Source organism: Phocoena sinus, chromosome 10, assembly GCF_008692025.1.
Source record: "Phocoena sinus isolate mPhoSin1 chromosome 10, mPhoSin1.pri, whole genome shotgun sequence".
NCBI lineage: Eukaryota > Metazoa > Chordata > Mammalia > Artiodactyla > Phocoenidae > Phocoena > Phocoena sinus.
The window spans coordinates 92,625,452-92,645,234 of NC_045772.1; the positions used below are offsets into that span (position 1 = coordinate 92,625,452).

The 19,783-nt window shown below is 45.0% G+C and overlaps 1 protein-coding gene and 1 pseudogene across 1 annotated transcript in view; one reads left to right on the forward strand and one right to left on the reverse strand.

Annotated features, from left to right (window-relative positions):
- GRIN2B (glutamate ionotropic receptor NMDA type subunit 2B) overlaps positions 1-19,783 on the forward strand; it is a 292,975-nt gene that overhangs the window by 220,080 nt on the left and 53,112 nt on the right. The window lies entirely within an intron of this gene.
- Positions 12,468-12,863, reverse strand: LOC116760571 (annotated as a pseudogene).

Consider the following 19,783-nt stretch of genomic DNA (forward strand, 5'->3'; position numbering starts at 1 on the left):
GCTCAGGTTATGAAGGATAATGGTTTGTTAGCTTAGATAAGGCTGTGTTGTGATTATCGTTCTCGTTTTAAGAAAATGCTGACTAAGCCGTGAGCGATTTCTTGCTGCAAATGCAAAATGTATGGAAATTATGACATTTCCTTTCACTGGTAAATGCCAAAACCTTACCGAAGACAGAACATCTCATTGAAGAAGACCAACTGATGTTTTTCCTAAGGAAATGTACATAGATGGGCAATTAATTTTGTCATTGTCCTTTTCTATACGCGTATCTTTTTTAATCTGCTCAATGTAGGCCATGAGTGTTTTGACCAAAAATAGACAAAGAAGAGCAGGGAGCATAGTTATGAATGCAAGTTCTCCCTCAGGGTTTCAACTTAAACCTCAGTTGCTCAGAGAAACAGTCCCTGTCCCCCAAGTCTAAGTAAGCACCTCTTCTTGTGCGTTACTCTGCTTTTCCTTGTTAGCTTTCAGAACACATTAATCTCTTGTCCGTGGTCTGTAGTTTTTTTTATTGAAGTATAGTTAATTTACAATGTTGTGTTAGTTTCAAGTGTACAGCAAAGTGATTCAGTTATACATACATATATGTATATACACACACACGTACACCATATATATACACACATATATGTATGCATGTATATGAAAAGGAATCTGAAAAAACACATACATATGTATATATGTGTGTGTATATACATATGTATGTATGTATTCTTTTTCAGATTCTTTCTCATTATAGGTTATTACAAGATATTGAGTATGGTTCCCTGTGCTGTACAGTAGGTCCTTGTTGTTTACCTATTTTATATATAGTACTGTACATACGTTAACCCCAAACGCCTAATTTATCCCGCCCCACCCTCCGCTATCCCCTTTGGTAACCATTCGTTTGTTTTTCATGTCTGTGAGTATACTTCTCTTTCGTAAATAAGTTCATTTGTATCGTGTTTTAGATTCCACATAGAAGTGATATCGTATGATATTTGTCTTTGTCTGACTTACTTCACTTAGTGTGATAATCTCTGGGTCTGTGCATGTTGCTGCAAATGGCATTATTTCATTCCTTTTTATGGCTGAGTAATATTCCATTGTGTGTGTGTGTGTGTGTGTGTGTGTGTGTGTGTGTGTGTGTGTGTGTATACATACCACATCATCTTTATCCACTCATCTGCTGATGGACATTTAGGTTGCTTCCATGTCTTGGCTCTTGTAAATACTGCTGCTAGGAACATTAGGGTGCATGTATCTTTTCAAATTAAAGTTTTCTCCAGATATATGCCCAGGAGTGGGATTGCGGGACCATATGGTAACTCTGTTTTTAGTTTTTTACGGAACCTCCATACTGTTCTCCCTGGTGGTTACAGTCCATGGTCTGTGTTTGCTTGGGAAGGGCAAGCTTATACTATCCAACCCCTTGACTTGCAAAATCTTCTGTGTGTGGATATCTCCCAAATTTATATCTCCAGTCTGGAACTCTCACCCGAACTCAAACTCTTACGCCTACTTGCTCACTGACATTTCTACTGGGATGTCTGAGAGGGGACTCAAACTTACCTGTCCCAAATCAAGCTCTTGATTCTCTTCTATGAGTCTGCTTCCCACTCGCCATGCTTCTCGTCGTAGCCAGTATTTATTGAGAGCTTCCTACACTCCAGACTCTGTTCTGGGTGCTTTATAGGTATTAACTTATTTCATCTGTATAACAACCCTATGTGGTCAGTGTTTTTAACATCCCCATTACACAGAGGAAAGACTGAGGTACAGAGAGAACTTCCTGAGGTCACATGGCTCATAAATGGCAGAACTGGGTATTAATCTCAGTCCTCTTGGCATCCACGTCTGCATTGGCTGCAGCCTAATCACTGTTCTGTACGGGGTCTCGGTAGATGGCATCACCATTCACCCGTGGCCCGGGCCCCAAACCTCAGAGTTATCTTTCTCTCCATCCAATATCAAATTTGTCAGCAAATCCTGTCATCTCTATCTTCCAAACATATCCTGAAACTAACCAATTCACACTCCCTCTGTTATCACCGCCATGGTCAAAGTCACTATCATCTCCTTACCTGACTTCTGTATCTTCTCTTGCTGCCTATAGTCAGTTCTCGATGTAGCAGCCAAAGCAGTACTTTCAAAACATAACAGTTCGTGTCAGTGGTTTGCTCACAAACCTGCAACAGCTTTTCATCAAACACAGATCATCCAAAGCCTCATTAGCTGGTCTATCTGCCCCCAAGCCCTCCAGACTCATTTCCTGCCACTCTTCCCTTGGATTCCCCGGCTCCTGCCGTACTGGCCGGCTTGCTGTCCCTTAAACACTCCAAGGAAGGTGCCATTGCAAGACCTTTGCCCTTGCACTCTTCTGCCTGAAATCCTCCTCCTTCAGATATTCCCAGGACCCTCACTTCATTCAGGTCTCTGCTCAAATGCCACCTCTTTGAAGAAGACCTCCCTGACCACCCTGTCTAAGCCCCATCACATGCCGTCCCCTTTCCCACATTTAATTTGCTTAATAGCAGTTCTCTCCAGCTGACATTTTATTATATATTTGCTAACCGTCTTTCTTCCTCACTGAAATGTAAACTTCTGGAGGCCGGGGACTGGACTGTTCACCTTTATCCCCAGCAGCTAGAAGCGTGCCTGTCTCCTGTGGTATATATTTGTTGAGTGCATGAATGAATGAATGAATGGGTTAAAGAACAAAAACCTGTATTCTAATTACAGCGGTGTAAAATACCTTTCCCAGCATAATGCACGGGACACCTAACACATACTCCTTTCCTCCCTGCCACTAACTGTCTACGTGAAGCAGAACGTCTTACTTAAAGCAAGCAGACGGCTAGATTCAGGGCACCGAGTTAAAGAGGCCATGTTCACATATTTGCCAGTCCTTCTGTGCTCACACTCAACCTTTTGATGACTACTTACGTCTGTTGTTTCCAACAGACGCTGAGTGTCTGTTAATTCCAATTAGATAATTATCTTTGCAGACAAGCAGCAGGGGGGCTGTAAGTCCAGATGTGTGCTGCTTTTCCATCTTCCTCTGTTCCTCCCAGTACCCTGAACTAGTAAAATGGTGTCTGGGAAAGTGCTGGCAGGGTAGTGAGGGGGAGAAAGGAGATAGGTATCTGTTCTTTGCCCAGAGACAGCTCTTAAGGAGGGTCTATTGATTTCCCTTCTTTGTAGAAAACAGGAAAAAATGCAAATGGCCCTCTCTCCATTTCCAGTCCCTCTTTAGTACTGCAGACTGTCTCACCTTCCTGCTTTTCTCCATGTGAAGAGGTTTCTTTTTCTCATATTCCTCTACACTCTGTATTTTTAAATCTCCTTTCAGCATTCATATCCCATCAGACCCCAGAACAAACATTCATTCGGTGTCCTGCCTTACTGGACCTCTCTTGGCCCAGGCATCTGAATGAAATCCATCACTTCCTGGTAGGTGCCAACACTAAAGTGGTTTTCATGCATTGGCATTAGGCAGCGAATTACTGGCTAAAAGGAGAGACAGAAAGACGTCAAAGTAGCATCATTTGAACGTTGCTACCCCTCTCTTGCGCAGTTTCTCCTCCCAATAACACTCATCCCTGGAGTGGACTGTACTGTCTAGTGTTCCCTAGCGCTCTAGGAAGATCAAGGAAGTAACCATAAGTACAGATAACGGGAACTTCAAAAATTACAAAAGTAAAACTCGATAATGGGAAACAACCAAACAAGACCACCACATATAGAGAAAGCTATTACCAATCTCCCCCCCCACCGAGCCCCACACACCCTCCAACCATGCTTACTATGGCAGAAGCTGTAGCTTTTTGCCAAAATGTGTTTGTGCTTCGTCTTGGGGTTTACAGCTGGACTCTGTTTTCCAGCTTCTCTTACAATTGGCTGTGGCCACATGACTGACGGCTAGACAATGCAGCGTGAGCAGAAGTGATGGGTGCCGTAAAATCCTCCCACACAAGCTCAAATATGCTCCCCCTGTCTCTGTCTAGCTGGAATGGAAACACCTCCGTGGGGACCTTGAAAGCCTCGCGTTGAAGGTGGAAGTCTCCACTGGCCTGGGTCCCCAAATAGCTACATGGAGGAGGCTGCCCTGGCCACCTCAGTGCAGTTACATGAACTTGAAATAAAATTCGATTGTGTTGGACTTGTAATACATTTCACAGACGATTTGTTACAGCAGTTAGCCCACCATAGCCAATCCACCAGATGTTGTAAGACGGTTTTCAGTATGTGTATTTCTTCTCCATTTTATCATACAGTCCGCCCTCTGTGTCTACGGCTTCTGCATCCTCAGATTCAACCAGGACTGAATCCAGCCAACTGGGGTTGGTTGAATCCGTGGATGTGGAACCCACAGATACAGAGGACCAACTCTGGGACTTGAGCATCCATAGATATGGAATCCTTGGCCGGTCCTGGAACCAATTCCCAGTGGATACCGAGGCACGACTATAAGCTTCTGGAATGCAGAGTCCGTGTCAGTGCCTTCTGTGTCCCCGGCAGGGAGTCTCACACAGAGCCTAGAACAGCCCACGTGGTCAATAAAGAGTTGTTGGTCAGAGAGCCTCTCTCTACCTTTTATTCTAGGATGAGTTAAAACATGAGTAGGAACATGGCCAAATCATATGCATTTTTCATTTTGCTTTGAAATCCATCTTGGGAATGAAGGATCTCTTCTGTATGTGTAGCAGCTCAGAACTGACATGGTCAGCGAAGTGTGACACACATTTTTTGTTATACATAAATGGATTATCTGCTGTGACCCGGCTCTTCCATCATCTCAGCATATTCCTCTTGTCAACAGCTGTGTGGTAGTGACGAGAAGGGCCCAGAGCCAAGGGAGAATGAGAAACAAGTGGGGCAGGGTTTGGGGGTGGGTGCTTGTGTCGCTGGGTGTGAGTCGTGAATACGTTCTACAAGCAAAGAAAATGTTGATTTTATTTTTTTACTATTATGTGAATTTTCTTATCTATTATGAGACATAATCAAGAGTTGAAATAGAAATATTAAAGTTAAGACCAGGTAGGGTTCTGAAATAACCCCTATCGTAGGCAAAGATGGAACTTTATCAAAGCGGGGATGTATCAGTGTGACCTCACATCTCTTCGAGGGAAGAAAAGGCACTTTATTTCCACCAGTTAGCTGTAGCCAGGCAGGTGACACACGGTAAATATTAAAATCCTCATTGTGGACAGGGATGCATTTTACCCTGTGGTCCTCGATTCCTTAGAAGAAAACCCCGTCCTTCACCCTCAGTTGCAGTGGCCAGTGTCCTCATGAACCTTAGTACCATCCCCGCCCACTCTACTTCCTGCCTCTAAAGACCCAAGTTTGAAACACAATGATCTAAACCAGTGGTTCTCAAACTTCAGTGTGCCTCAGGTGTGTTAAAACCCAGATTTCTGGGTCCTACTCCCACAGCTGCCGATTCACAGGGTCTGGAGTGAAGCCTGGGAACGTGCATTTCTAACAAGCTCCCAAGTGATGCTGATGGGGCTGGTGTGGGGACCACACTTTGAGCGCCACTGGTCTAAATCCCCTCAGCCTCACTTCATGTTAACAGAGGAATCTGCAAATGGGCCCAAGTGCGACAGCCTGTCAAGGTGAAGGATGCCGGGCCGTGAGAAATTCCTTCCGCCTAAAGCCAGAGCGAAGCTGCTCAGGACAACTCAGTGAAGTGTCACCTTCCACCACTGGCCCCCAGTGGCTCTCTCTTTTGCTTCCCCATATTTTTTCCCTCGTTTCCCCTTTAGTAAAATGAAGAGGTCCCCATAGATGAGTGGTCCTCCATCCTGCTGCCCATGAGAATCACCTGGGGAGATTTTTTTTATCGTACTGTTGTTTAGACTACATCCTGCAATTCCAAGACTGGGGGTGGGGACAGGACCCAGGAATCAGCATTTTGATAGCTTTACAGGTGATTCTAATATACAGCGTGGTTGAAAAATGACTGGATCTGTCTAGACCACGTCCAGATCTAGGTGTCTTTGTTTAGCTCCCCACCCCACCCGCCGCAAATGTGGAGTCTCGCCTGGCCTCTCTGCCCCTCCACCCTCTGCCCAGACCTAATCCTCAAGCCTCCCTTGACTCTTTGCCCTGACCCTTCACTGACTTCTCCCTGTACACTTTGTATTCCGTTTGCTGGGTGGCACGAAGTCATTGCATACCTCATTAACTTCCTCTGCTTAATTGGGCAGAGGACAAGTCCCAAACAACTGCAGAATACATGGAAATTCACTGTCAAAAACATAAACAACGAATTAGCAGCACTTTTAGAACCCTTAGGAAATGTTAACTGTGGAAGCAGAGAAGGGACCCATTCCCGGAAAGTAACTTTGACTCATAAAGTCACACTAGAGCTGGAACAGTACACATTTCGCTTAATACTGACTCCATATTATTTATTCCCCTAGGCTGGTCCAACCCCATTTTGTCACGATCCCGAAAGATTTCACACATACAGCTGGCCTTCCATATCCGAGGATATGAGTGCTGACTGTACTGTGTTATTTTATATAAGGGACTTGAGCATCTGAGCATCCCTGGATTTTGGTACCTTGTGGGTGGGGGGGGACAGTCCTGGAACCAGTACCCCGTGGAGATCAAGGGATGGTTGTACTTTATATTTACCATAACTCAGGTGAGTACAGTAAATCTCTCTTTCCTAAATAATCCTTTGTCCTTTAAATAAACAAAATGAATTAGAAAATGGAAGCAGTGGGCTGTGTGCTTTGGCTTTTCCCAAACACACTTCCATTGCAACCATGAAGACAGTGGCAGTGAAGCTGGTGGCTTTGCCTGCTAGGAATTAGAGGGTTTCCATTTTATTTCCCTGAGTAGGTACAGATTTGGAATTTCCAAGTGCTAGTGGGGTGCAACCTAACATCACTTTAATTTTATTCTGACCCTTTGTAACTTGAATTAGAAACACTGGAAACTGCTTTTTTTTCTGGACTGCGGTTGAAGCTTTAGTCGGTGGAGCCTTTTCAATTCGGTTGTCATTCTCAATGACAGCCAGTCAAGTGGCTTTAGTTGAGTTAGGTGAGGGGCACTGAGGCAATTTAATCATTTAATTCCACCATGTGCTTTGGACAGAAATCAAGGGCCGGGGACTGGTGCCTCTCTGCTAATTAATCCTCCATGTCAGGCATCTGGAAACCCGCCTCTTCTGCCTTGTCTGAGTTGACTAATTAATTAAGCTGTGTTTGTAAACAGGCCTTTTCTCCCCCAGCACTTTTTTCATCATCTGTTTCTTTAGCCGCAAGCTGGTGACCCCATTTAATGTAAACAACCTGGCCAATAATTCTGCTTTCCTAGGGGCTGAGGAGTTTTCATTTGGAGGCTGCCCAGAACTATACAAGAGGCCCAAGCTTTAGAGGGAGGCAGACAAGGATTTGAATCCAATTCAGCCATTTTTTAATTATTACGTGACCACAGGCAAATGACCTCGCATCTCAAAAGGTCAGTTTCCCCATTTTTCCCCTGCAAAACCTACCACTTAGGCCAGTGTCTGGCATCTCCTCAATTTAAATACCTCTAAATAAATTAATACCTTTAAACATCAAGGGTATTTTCTGCTTGCTACCACCTTGACTTTGTGCAGGGAATAGTCAGTTTCAAGGCATTTCCACACACATCATCACAGCTGTCGCTCTTGAACCCCTTTGGGGCAGTTTTGGTAAATGTTGTTGCCCTCATATTTTACAGATAGAGAATCAGGCTCAGGAAAGTACGGGCCAAGGCCCCACAGCTGGTTAGAGCCAGAGGCCAAGCAAGTGTCCACACTCCTGGCCCTGTGCTCTTGCTCTGAGACCAGGTACCCCCTGGCCTTCAGTGGATGACGCAAAACTAGATTATAAACATTGGGGAGAAAAGGAAAAGAGGTATATGAGACACCCCAAGAGCACCTTCTACAAGAAAACGGTAAGGTACCACTGATATGAAAGGTGTTGAAATACCTAGTAGAGAAATATTATTTGATACATGGAAACATGATGACTGTTTAACTTCAGAATTTCTCTCACTGTCCCACCCGCTTACGTTGGTTCACAGGTAAATTGCTAGTCATTGTCGTGAACCAAAGCTATTAACTAACTCAGCAGCATTAATACTTACATTTGGACAATTTGTTATATACACTGGATGCTTCTACCAGCCCTGTGAGATTAGCAGAAGTAGAATATACCTGTAAGCATATATATGTAACTTCCCACATTGCTGATAAAGAAACAGAGTCCAAGAGGTTAAGCGATTTGTCACATTCACAGGACTTGTCGGGAGTAGGGCTGGGCCTGAGATCTGGGATTTCCGTCTCTATGTTTAGCACTATTTCAACAGTACTACAGTTAAGAAGGACTTCGTGCTCTTTTGTCTTTTAATTCTATCTCCATCTGCCTGGCTTCTTGCCTCTATCTTCTTCTTTGGTTTTGCCAGCTACACAGAGCCTTTTCCCGAGATGGACATACTTCAGTTAACCTCTGCTATGTAACAAGCACCCCAAAACCTAGTGACCTGAAACAACTACCATTTTATTACTCGTTATTCTTTGGGATAGTTCGAGTTGGGATAAGCTAGGTGGTCCTTTGGTTGGTCTCACGTGGGAACACTCACCTGATGTAGTCATCTGGCGGCCCAACCAAGGGTGGGCAATCCATAATGGCCTCACTCGTGTGTCTAACTGTTGCTACTGGCTATCAGCTGGACCTTATTCTGCAGGTTTGCTCATCCTCTGGGAGGCTGGCCCAAGTTTCTTCAGAGTTGTCAGCCACCATGCCAAGAAGGCAAGGCCCTTTGCACTGTCAATCATCAAGTCTCTACATGTGTCACATTTTCTTGCTGTCCTTTTGGTCAAAGCGAGTCACAAGGGCATGGCTACTGAGACATATGATTTATTGGGTACCACTAATATAATAAACTACCGTAAATGGGTGTAAAAACTAATATCCACCTTATAAGACTATACTGAGAATTAAATTTGCTAATCCACGTTCACTGCTTAGCATAGTCCCTAACACACAGTAACATGCTCGATAAATATTAGTCAGTATTAGTAGTAGAATCACCATTAGCCGTTATTAGCTGCCAAGAGCAGATTCTCCTTTTGAAATTCCATTCATTCATTTATTCAACTAACCTAGTAATACTGAGTGCCCATCGTGGTACCATTCTCTATGCTGAGCATTTGGGAAAAAAGAAATAATATTTAATCTCTGCCATTGAGGAACTCATAGTCTGCTGGAGCAGACCAGACACGCAAGCAGTTAAATATAGTGTCGTATGGCAAGTTCAGTGACGGAGGTTTGCACAGGGTATTTGGGGAGTACCAAAGAGGGATACCTAACCCCTTAACCCAGGCTGGGGGTGTGGTGAGAAAAGGCTTCTTGATACCAAATGAGCTGAATCCTGAAGGTTGAGTGGGTTTCACCCAAAAGAGCAGGCGTTTAAAACAGAGAATTACAGCATGAGTGGAGGCATTAGGTAGGAAAGAGAGTAGTGTGCTCTTCTCAGAGTGAAAGGCTAGGAAATCTGAAGAGATAACCCAAAAAGAAAGTGGGAAGGTAAGAAAGACAGAGCGAGAGAGAGAGAGGGGGAGAGGGAGAGGGAGAGGGAGGGAGGGTGTGTAGGAACGGGAAAGATAAAGGGAAAGTATGGGGAACAAATGTGTCCTCTCCCAAGGAGGTTGGGTACTTTTCTGTAGGTGAATGAGGAGGCACTGACAGGCTTTGAGAAGAGTCGGGATGGGGTCAGATCTGTATTTTAAGAAATCTGGGGCCAAGAAGAGGATGAACTGGAGGAAGATAAGACTGGAGGGGGCCAGGGACCAGCTAGGAGTAATCCAGAAATCCAGGCAAGAGATAGAATATCTGAGAATGGAGGCCAGACTGAGATCCTTTCCTGCCATTTCCACCCTGCAAGGCTGGGGCAAGGCACTTCAGTGAGAAGAGGAATGACTTTAGATATCCTAGTTTGGGATAGCGTAGTCCAGAATATTCTGGAAAAAAACGACTTTCTACACTCTTAACAAGTGTATGCCTGTCCACAAAATGGACCTTTTCTGGCTAAGGAGGGGTGGTAGACCCTGGACAGTCTTAGAGTGTTCTTATTGGGAATTTATTCCTCTTTTGCATGGCCTTAGTGAGGTGTGAGCACACTGTTCTGTGAATTCTACGAGGGACCTTCTTGGACACACCTCTTCATGATTCTTTTCTTTTATCTGTGGTCTAGTCTTTTTAAACTTGAATGCATTTTCAATGACTTTGCTCTCTTCTATTTGTGTTCCCTTATCACCTCAGTTATTTTGATGTGCCTTATGAGTGTGCATGCCTTGTTTCTTTTCATATATATTCAGCACCTTGTGCCTTGGATTTCCTGGATGATCACGCTCTCAACTCTGCTGCTTCATTGTCCCTGAAAACACATTCATAATCATCAGAGTTTACATTCAGATTTGTGGTCTGGGAGACATTGTCATTACACTTATGCAATTCCGCAACCTCACCTGCTAAGGTCCTGCTTCAGTCCTGGGCATGTTTTCTAGCTCCTGAAGATTTGCACGAGAACCCGATTTTGCTTGTTTGGTGGGTTCACTCGGTGTGCGACATTTGCATCATTTTTCTTAGTGTCCTGAGATGTACTTGATACAGGTGCTAGCCTTATGTATCTAAGATTTATGGGTAGATTCTTGCATATTTTCAAATAACCTTGTCTTTAAATATTAAATACATTTAAAATTCAGAGAGGGGACTTCCCTGGTGGCTCAGTGGTTAAGAATCCACTTGCCAATACAGGGGACACGGGTTCGAGCCCTGGTCCGGGAAGATCCCCCGTGCCGCGGAGCAACTAAGCCCGTGCGCCACAACTACTGAGCCTGCCCTCTAGAGCCCGCGAGCCACAACTTCTGAGCCCACACGACGCAACTACTGAAGCCTGCGTGCCTAGAGCCCATACTCTGCAACAGGAGAAGCCACCGCAATGAGAAGCCCGCACACCACAACGAAGAGTAGCCCCCGCTCTCTGCAATGAGAGAAAGCCCGTGCACAGCAACGAAGACCCAACGCAGCCAAAAATAAATAAATAAAAAGTAAATTTAAAAAAATTAAGTGAAAGATCATGATAGACGATGTAATGAAACTCATCAGGAGGCCAAAGGCAGAGCAAGCAGGGAGCGGTTCAGTAGAGCACTATTAGAAGAGCAGTATAATCACCTCTGGCTTCCAGAGGTCTCGCACAACGAGTTGGTGCTTTCAGGGTGGTGGCACTGCTTCCACTTAGTGTCTTTTGTCCTGCTGCTGCTCTGGGCCTCTAGGACATCTGATGCTATGGCGGGCCCGAGGCACATGGGCTGCCTAAGGAGAACAGGGCGGGCGGGCTATTCTGGATCAGTACCATCTACTGAACATTATTACTACGTGCCTGATACGGTTCTTATGTGTCTTATCCAATATTTGAGGCAACATAGAGGAGTGGCAAAAAGCGAAGACTCTGGTATTAGAATGTCTGGATTCAGATGTTGTCCCTACCACTTGCTTGGCTTTTGAAACCTCTATATGGGGATCTTAATCCTGGAAAAGCATTTGTGGAGGGGGCCGTGGGGAGTAGAAAAGGAGATGGAGGGAATGGAGATAGCGGGGCCTGGCAGCAGAGTTTAGCATGCGGGCCAGTGGGCAGAAGGCCCTTTGGTATACTTTGGACCTGCCAAGTGAGATTGGCTGCAAGTGGAGACCCTGTGATTGTCCAAGTAACCCCTCCCCACATCCCCAAGGCCTGGGGTCCGGAAGGGGATGCAGCCACACGTCACTGTGGGACTTGACAACAGGAGCTCTGCTGATTGGCCCTGCCTACACTCCAGAACCCGAGAACTTGAGGGGAAGCCTCCTGCTTCTCCTTGATCCCGTGCAGGGGGTGCTTATTTAGGAATGGCGGTGGGATCTGCCTGTCACTGGTGACGCAACCTACTTCCTGGCCCCTGAGATGTTCACAGAAAGTGGGTGATAAACACCAACCACCACCAGCATCACTTACTCAGTGCTCACCAAGTTCCGGGCATTTTGCAAAAGCAGTTTAGATGCATTATTTCATTTAATTCTCATCAAAACCTCATGAAGATAGTTATAATCTATTGCCATTTATAGATGAGATAAACAGTGCATGATGAGGACCGTTTCGGTGATAAAGAATAAATATCCAACTTGAATGAACAGAAGCAAAAGGCAAATATATCACAAGGGTACTGGATTGTCTGACCAGAACCCACGATGGGAGCGCGGCTGGGCCTCCAGAACACTGATGCTCTCAGGTGTCTTGCTCACTCTCTCACTGGTACATGCTTTCCTCTGGCCACTGGCTTCATTCTTCTCTCTCCATTGGCCAGTTTTCTCCTAGGGTGTGAAGCATGGTGGCCCACAGCTTCCAGGTTTTTTTTTTTTCTCTCTGAGGCATTTTATTTGCATGTATGTACTACATCCCTAGAAAAAGAATCCAAGGATTTTCCTTCCTGTATGTTTTCATCTTGCTTCTTCATGGTCCATGATGCCAGATGAAGTTATCAGTACAATGAAACCAAACGGATGGGATGGGAGCGGTTTATTCTGCCATTTGTCTAGACCTTTCAGTTGCACGTCAAATCTAGAGTTGGACGCTCCACACTTCTTTGGCCTGCCCGTGAGGTTCACAACGATTTTCCCCGTCCTGTGATCATCGATGATTTCAAATTTGCCAATGTAACCATGCTTCATCGTCACGGTGAGGAACCTGACAGTGACTTTGGAGCACGGCCTAATAAGAACCTGTCACTTGCCTCTCCTTTCGGCATTGTTGACACTCTTGAGAGCATCAGCCAGGACATTCATGGGCACCACTATGGCGGCACGGAAAGGTGGTGGAAAGAGCTTCTGATTTTTACATATGATAGCTTGTGCTACTGGGGAAAGACTGACTTAACACTCTTTGTTCCTAAGGCCAAAAATCCCAAGGATTTGACCCAACCAGTCAGGTGCCCGCCCCTCAGCTGTAGCTGGGTCAGAGGATGGACTGGGAGATTTAATAACATGGCCGTTATGGACCATGTGGTTGGAATCGAGGAAGGGGCAGTTCACAAAAGGAGAGACTGAGCTAAGCAAAAGGGGTGGGGGAGAGCGTGAGTTAAGGGGTCAGGCAGAGGATGGCTGGTTGGTAGACAAAAGAGCAGTTACCCACAACCCAGAACTTAAAAGGTTAGGTAGCCCCTGCAGAGTCACACGCAATCAAAGCCAGGACTCAATTTAGGCCTTTCTGGCTCAAGGCCCTGCATGTAACTAAGATGACAAATTAGAGTGAAGTAGTGGAGTGAGTGAATGTACGAATGCACACGTACATACGTGCGTGCATGCTTACAGTCCTGCATACATATGTAAATACCAGTGAAGACCTTGCCAAGCCAGGGCTCAAATCCAGGAAGTCGCATTCAGAACCTTCAGGCATTGTGCACTCGTGCTCTATCCTTTCAGTTGCGATCGGAGAATAAAGGTAGCAATGACAAGGGAACTTGATGAGGAACGATGTCCGTGACTAAAGCCTGTAGCCCAGTCCCCCGAAGCAGGTTGTAACACCACCCGCATCCATCAGTCAAGTCAGTCAGTCAGCATCCCAGCCCTGCTGAGCTGGGTTCTGGAGCAACCTAAGCCTTGGGCATGTTGCACACATGTCTACAGCCCCATGATACAGGAGGAAGTTGACTCAGAGGAGGTGGGACATGACTTGGTGCTGTTTAGTTCCAGAGGTCTCTGCCTGGTCCCACATGTGCCAGAGGAGATGGTCCAGGACTCAGTCTTGATGTTCAAGAAGAGGGCCTTTTTTGGAAAAAAGTGGATCAGAGGAGAAGGTCGATGGGGCTCCACTCTCAGTAACTGAGCCCCTCTGAGTCCCAGAATGGACTCCGAGGGTTGCTGTCCAGGGATGGGGAGTTGGCTTGGGAAGTTTCAAACCCTCGGGCCAGGAAGGCATCAGATACTTCAGGAAAACATGTTGAATCTTTCAGCGTAGTTGAGCCTGCTGAGCAAAGTATTTACAATATGCTGTGACCTAAAAGAATTACTACGCTTTCTAAACTGTCCACCTTGCCCCAGGGAGGGGTTTATGGGAGAGGATCACCTGGCTCGGTGGCATTCGTTGGGTTCAAGGCCTTTGGTAAACCTTGAAGGGTCGTAGCAATTTTACTCTCGTGATCTCTGTTTTTATTTGCGCCTGAATGAAAACATTGCATGTAACCGGAAGAATGGCATGGAGTTTAGTCTGACATTTTGAAACAGATCGAGTTAAGAGTTTGAGAAGTTGGAGCTGGTTCTGGGAGGAAAGTAGGCACGCTGAGGAGTAACAGTAACAGCAGGACGGGAAGAAGGAGGAGAAAAAATAGCAAATACTACTTGCATAAAACGACTGCATGCCAGGCCCAGAGGTGAAATAACTCACCAAAGGTCACACAGCTTGTCTGTGCCCTGCCTCCTACTGCTACCATCCTGCCTGTGCCCCCCGCCCCCCACGGACTCCAGTTGACACTTGCTGTAAAGTCTTCAGACACAACCATGAGTCCCAGCTTCTGGGAGGCTTAGGTGACTGGAGCGGGGCTGTGGAGCTGAAGCAGACCCTCTTCTCTCAGATCACAGCAGGGAAGGAGTCAAGAGGCCAGAAATATTCTCTTGGCCACATGGCACAGTGCAAGAAACATGGGCTTCCAGAGTCAAACAGATCAGGGATGACGTCCTGGACCCTCAACGAGCCTCAGTTTCGCTGCCTCTACTGTGGGCATCGCAGTACCCACCTATTTGGGAGCTAGTGACAACGGAATGCCATCACTCTGTGTGAAGTGCCTGGCACAGGGCCTGACCCAGGATACACACAGTTACTCTAATATTATTGCATCTCTGCTCATGGTGTTATCTGAGATGACCACAGCTGTTCTCTGGTGCCGAGGGAATCAGCACCTTCCATTCCCGGCCCCAGATTCTACCCCAGCTCGCCACTTCTCCATTCCTTCACTCTCCAGAGCAGGGGAGATGGAGGGAGGAACCGTGGAGAACAGGGACCACACAGGGGGCGATGGGCAGTGGCAGCAGTGGGTCTGCACAACCCCCAGGGAGCCCCGGGCTCTCTCAGAGGGGCAGTGGTCAGCCAGGGATAGCAGATGAGGCCTGAGATGACAACTGACACCTCAGTGCCGCTGGGAGACCCACTCAGGTGCCGGGCAAGAGTGGCTGCAAGGGTCTCCCTTCGGCGTGTGTGCCCCGGTCCCCAGCTTAGTACGTGTCAAGGCAGTAAAGGGTCAAGGCAGCATGGATCAAATTTGAATGTGGAAATTATTTTCTAACACCTTTTTCAAAACACTAACTTTCCAAATCGAGACATCACCGAGTGTGCACGCGATTAGGGGAAGGAGCGCAGCAGATGTGCCGTCGTACGTACAGCCATCCACATGGAACTGAGTCCGCCCAGGGCACTCTGTAATCTAGAGGCAGAATTGAGAGAGGGAGTATGTGAGGCAGCCCTTACCTACTACAGCCTTTCATGGAAGAGCACTGGACCGATATCTAGCACTGGAGGCTTTCTGTGGGTATGAAGTATTTGTCCCCCAGTGACACATCAGTCAATAATTTACTGAGAACACACTTGTTTCAAGCCAGTACAGGGACAGAAAGAGGTAAATAATATAGTCTCTGCCCTCGAGTGCTTAAAGACACACTCACAGACAGAGATAGAGATTTTAATGTAATAGCCCGAGGGAGCAGTTGACCCACAAAATGATTGCGGAAGATCAAACAGAGCTTGTTCTCTGGCTGGGGGTGGACAAGCACAGCATCATGGTGTTGCTGAGGCCTGAGGAGGGCTACGAAGGATGCAGAGCATTTGAGAAACGTGGGAGGGGCTGATGGAGAGAAGACTGGGCAGCCCAGAAAACGAAGCTGCACGTCGACCCCACATAGTCTAGACAAAGCTCCGTGCAAAAAGGAAGAACAAAGAACACTGCGAGAAGACATAGAAGACAAACTTACGGTTACCAAAGGGGAGAGGGAGGGAAGAAGGGACAAATAAGGGGTATGGGATTAACAGATACAGACTACTCTACATAAAATAGACAAGCAACAAGGATTTACTGTATAGCACAGGGAATTATATTCAACATCTTGCAATAACCTATAATGGAATATAATTTAAGAAAAACCAGCTGAGTCTTACTTAGCTGTACACTTGAAAATGGGCATGATATTGCAAATCAACTATCCTTAAAAATAAATAAATAAAAAATAGTAAAGACCAAAATATTACAGAGACAAAGCCAAATACACCACATCCATTAACGTAAATGAGCAAAATTTAGGTATTAAGACAAAAAGACTTTCAGGTTGGTTTACAAAGCAAAAGCCAACCGCATGCTATACTCTAGAGACACACTTAAAACAAATTTAGTACTTTTATACTTTTTCCCATTCCCTAACTCTTAGTACATGCTATTTTATTTTCCATTGTCAAGGTTTATAACACACACATTTCATTGTATAACCTTAGTTTTCCTAGTGTTTATTCCTAGCTCTACGTTTAAATTAGTGTTGTAAATAACATGGCCAAACATTAAAATAAGGAATGCTATGAGAGTGGGATAGATCTTTTCTTTAAAGTAAGGGTGGGTAATCAAGCGTTCTGTATAAAAAGAGACATGTTTTACTTTGACAGAAAGGAGTAAAATCTTGTGCATAAAAAAATACCAAAAACAGAAGACAAATCTTAGAGTAGAAAAGTATTTCAAGCACATCTGACAGATAAAGGGTTACTATCATACTATACCAGGAACTCCCTGCGAGTAGATAGGAAAGACCGACAACTCAACAGAAAATGGGTGAAGTGTGTGACTGGAGGGTAAAAGAAAGAAATCAAAATGGCTAACAGCCGTGCAAGGGTGCTCTGGTTTACCGCGAGTCAAGGAGACAAAAATTAGAGCAATTAGACACCAGTTTTCCTTCTTCAGATTGGTGAACGCTTAATAGGGGTAAGAACCTAGTGCTGGTGAGAATGTGAGCAGGGTGCATTCTTGTGCTTTGCTGATGGGAATTTCAGTCACTCTAAACCTTTGGTAAAGTAGTCTGGCGACATCAAGCACATTTGAAAACACAAATATCCTTTCATTCTGCTTTTTTATTATTGGTAATTGATGCTTTGGAAATACCAAGATATGTATTCAGTAGTATGTGTTTTTGTTAAATTTGGGGGGAACATCCTAAATGTTTATCAGTAGGGATATGACTGAATAAACGAGGATGCATTCATTAGTAGGAAGTACTATGCAGCTATTAAAAGGACTCAAGTCTGCCATCTGTTGAGTTGGAAGGAAGCCCATGATGTATAATTAAGTGGGAAAAGCACGTTTGCAGAGACATGCATACTATGACCTGGTGTCATACATCCATACATACTCACAGATGTATTTTGTGTGAATATAGAGAATGGATGGTCATACACCAGGATATTTACTTGCTTATGAGGAATGGAGGGGAGGGATGGATGCAGTAAAAGAAAGGTTGAACAAAATGAAGTGTTATCACACACTTAACTTTTGAAAATCCTCAGAGCTAAGATGTGTAGCTTTGGGGGAGGAGAAATAGGAGTGCCCTGCTCTCCTCAGATTTCTGTTCTATCAGGAGTCTCAGGCCTGCCCCAGGGCGTGCCCCACACATGACAGCGGCCTGCTTGACACCACTTTGGGACGGGGTGGGGTGCAGATCCGGGCTGCCTGGCAGAGACTGCTGGTCCCTTCGGCTTGCTCAGGGAAAATTACATGTAGTTTTCAGTTTTGCATTCTAACAGTCAGACGAAGGCGTCAAATGAGCAGCAAGTGTTTAGCGTTAGATCCAGATGTCATCTTCAGCAAGAAACAACAATGCTTTGACTTGGGGAAAATAACCTTTGACGCCTAAAGAGGCTCTGTTAAGGGCTTTCATGCCAGCATCTTGAGAGATGACTTTGCCTGCAGATGAGAGAGGCTGCCCGGGGAGAGCGATGCCCTCTGCTCTCTGGGCAAGGACTACGGTGGCCTTCAGAGAAGCCATGCCCTGCCTGGACTCCTCTCCTTCTCCCCGAGGACACGCTCACCAAGGGGACAGATTCGGGGGCTTCCAGAAGGAGTGCCGCCCCTGTGTGTCCCAGCGTGCTGTTGGGTGCCAGCTTCACTGCCAGCGGTGGAGGAAATCTGTTAGCAGAAGGAAGACTTTGACGTCTCCCATCACCACAGATTGGTTCTAGAATTTTCCTAAGGGAAAGCTTACAGAGTAACACGCTGTAGGTTTGTGAGGTAGACTTCCTTCTGAGGAGAAATCCCCAGCTGAACAGGTGTTCAGCTTGTACTGAGAGAAGCAACCAGAAACCCTCAAAATGACTGCATGTTTTCCTGAGAAAACTAATCAGAGATTTTTTTTTTTTCTTGAGAAAGATGATTTCAGGTCTCAAGAGATCTTCTGAAATCTTAGTGTGGCAGGAAACTGCATTTTTTACAGACAGATGTTGTTGTTAAATGTGCTTCTGGAGATGTTTGTTTAGTGCTTTCCTCTGAGGAATTCAGAGTGCTTTACAGACATTTTCTTCATTTTTTTCCTTAAGGTTTTTTTCTTTCTCCTGAACATGTTTTATGCTCGACTATAAATTTTTCATTCAGTTTTTCTCACTGAATTTTTTCTGAAATATTTCCTGTTAACCTCATTTCCTCCCACTCTGCATATCCAATATGATATACTAACGCCAGTTCAGACACCCTAGAAAAGAATTCAAGATTTTTCCTTTCGGAATCTCAGGCTTCTCTTTCTCTATTTACTTTACAAACTTTCCCATTTTTAGTACTTTCACCATACTTTTTCCCCCTTAAAAGAAGAATTGCCTGAAATATACCTTGTTCTTCCACATAAATAGCCCCTATTTTATTTAATTTTAGTTGTTTACTTATTTCTGACTGTCTTGCTTCAAAAGAAGTTGAAGTAATTAATTTGTGGGAACTAAACACATTCTTTAACATAAGCACTGTGTAGTGGCATTGCAAATCTGATATTCATAGCAGAGTTGTGTCGGTTTTTCTTCAAACCTGTTTCTCCTTTCAGTCCTGAAGGAATTTGTTAACTTTCTTTCTCACTGTAATCGTCCTTGAAGAAACAAAGAAAAAAAGAATCAAGACTTTAAGACAAGCTAATCTTTTGCAGAATCAGATCAGATACTTCCCTCCCTTTAGGAAATAACCACTAAGAACACCTTTTTACTGGGCTGTCATCAGATGGAAATGTAGTAGGGAACCTGTGTCCTAAAGATCATGAAATTATGTAGAAGACACCTAGCAATCACTCCCTATTTTACAGATGTGGAAACTGAGGCTCAGAGAATTATAGATATTTGTCTGCAGTCACAGAAATACTTAGAGACACATTCAGAATTTAGCTTAGGAAGGACTCCCCTGGCGGTCCAGGGGTTAAGATTCTGTGGTCCCAAGGCAGGGGGCATGGGTTCGATCCCTGGTCGGGGAACTAAGATCCCACATGCCTTGGGGTGAGGCAAAAACAAAAACAAAAACAAAAACAAAAAACTATCCCACATATATTAAAAGGATAAAAAATGAATAAAAAAAAGAATTTCGTTTAGGAGACAAGACATCTAAAAAGTCACTAAATGAGGTAGTAAAGAGCATGAAATAATGAATGATTTGGTTATTCTGGGCAGTGGTGAGCTGGTAAGTGTTTAACTGCTGAGGGCAGGGGTGGGCAGGGGCAACCCTGATTTC